This window comes from Bison bison, unplaced genomic scaffold (genome assembly GCF_000754665.1).
Source record: "Bison bison bison isolate TAMUID 2011002044 unplaced genomic scaffold, Bison_UMD1.0 scf7180017864526, whole genome shotgun sequence".
NCBI lineage: Eukaryota > Metazoa > Chordata > Mammalia > Artiodactyla > Bovidae > Bison > Bison bison.
Genome location: NW_011495077.1, coordinates 3,136,053 through 3,138,431, shown reverse-complemented (window position 1 = coordinate 3,138,431; position 2,379 = coordinate 3,136,053).

The window sequence follows — 2,379 nt, the reverse complement described above, 5'->3', positions numbered from 1 at the left end:
ATGCTTTTGAACTGTGGTGTTGGAGAAGACTCTTGAGAGTCCCTTGGACTGCAAGGAGATCCAACCAGTCCATTCTGAAGGAGATCAGCCCTGGGATTTCTTTGGAAGGAATGATGCTAAAGCTGAAACTCCAGTACTTTGTCCACCTCATGCGAAGAGTTGACTCATTGGAAAAGACTCTGATGCTGGGAGGGATTGGGGGCAGGAGGAGAAGGGGATGACAGAGGATGAGATGGCTGGATGGCATCACTGACTCGATGGATGTGAGTCTGGGTGAACTCCGAGAGTTGGTGATGGACAGGGTGGCCTGGCGTGCTGCGATTCATGGGGTTGCAAAGAGTCGCACACAACTGAGCGACTGAACTGAATGGAACTGATTCTAATGCTAAGGTTGAACAGAGGTGGGGATATTATTCATCCTTGGCTTGTTCATAATTTTAAATGCCTTCAATAAGCATGTTTTTTGAGGTGTAAATTATATTTAGTGAATATCATAGATCTTCAATGGACTCTTTAATCAGTTTTGTTGGAAACAGACATTTGTTCACCTCAGAGTGTCCCCTTGTGCTCCTTTACAATCTCTCTCCTCTCCAGAAGCAACTATTCCAATTTTTATAATTATGGCAATTGTTTCTTTTCTAGAATTTCATGTGAATGGAATAATAATAGAATGTATTTTTATGCACCTGGCTTCTTTCAATCAGAATAATATTTTTGAGATTCATCTGTGTTATCACTTATATCCTTTTTAGTGTTTAATAGTATTTCATAGTATGACTATACCACAGTTTGTTTATTCTCCTTTCGATGGGCATCTGGGTTATTTTCAGTTTGGGACTATTAAGAATAAAACTGCCATGAACATTCTTATACTAGACTTTTTGTGGACACAGCCTTTTTTATTTTTCGAGGAGTAGAATTGTTAGTCATAAGGCAGTTGCATCCTTAACTTTTTAGGAAACCATCCGTTTTCTAGTGTTATTGCTACATTTTAGACTTCCAGCAGCAATATGTGAGAGACCTAGTTGATCCACATCTTATACAACATTTAGTATTGTAAACGATCGTAAATCTATTTCATTTCACCCATTATATCAGGTATGTATGATTTCCCTTATTGTAGTGGTGCCTAATTGCTTTAATTAGCATTTCCATGATGACTAATGCTTTTGAGCACTTTTTAAATCTAAGTTGACTAGCTGTATTTCCCTATCTTTGGTGAAATGTTTTGAATTTTTTACCCATTTAAAAAAATTGTGTTGCTGCTTTTATTTTTATCATTGTGTTGTAAGAATTTTTTGCATACTGTGGATAAAAAAGCCCTTCAAAAAGCCCTTCATCATATAGATGTATTGTGAATATTATTCCCAATTTGCCTTGCCTATTTGTTCTTTAATTTTTGTTGTCCACCACCCCCCCAGCTTTTTTTTTTGAGACTGTCAAGATATTTAAATATTTCATTATACAAAGTTGTACCCAAAATTGTGCTTCATTTTTTCACTATATACTTTAACTTAAGGAAATCTGTAAAAACAGTACATTTCAGAAATCCTGAAAAATTCCAGAGGCTTCAGCAATATGTGAACCGTGAACTTCCTGATGTTCAAGCTGGTTTTAGAAAAGGCAGAGGAACCAGAGATCAAATTGCCAACATCCGCTGGATCATGGAAAAAGCAAGAGAGTTCCAGAAAAACATCTATTTCTGCTTTATTGACTATGCCAAAGCCTTTGACTGTGTGGATCACAATAAACTGTGGAAAATTCTGAAAGAGATGGCAATACCAGACCACCTGACCTGCCTCTTGAGAAGTTTGTATGCAGGTCAGGAAGCAACAGTTAGAACTGAACATGGGACAACAGACTGGTTCCAAATGGGAAAAGGGGTTCGTCAAGGCTGTATATTTTCACCCTGTTTATTTAACTTCTATGCAGAGTACATCATGAGAAACGCTGGACTGGAAGAAACACAAGCTGGAATCAAGATTGCTGGGAGAAATATCAATAACCTCAGATATGCAGATGACACCATCCTTATGGCAGAAAGTGAAGAGGAACTAAAAAGCCTCTTGATGAAAGTGAGAGTGGAGAGTGAAAAAGTTGGCTTAAAGCTCAACATTCAGAAAACGAAGATCATGGCATCCGGTCCATTCACTTCATGGGAAATAGATGGGGAAACAGTGGAAACAGTGTCAGACTTTATTTTTTGGGGCTCCAAAATCACTACAGATGGTGACTGCAGCCATGAAATTAAAAGACGGTTACTCCTTGGAAGGAAAGTTATGACCAACCTAGATAGCATATTGAAAAGCAGAGACATTACTTTGCCAACAAAGGTTCGTCTAGTCAAGGCTATGGTTTTTTCCTGTGGTTATGTATGGA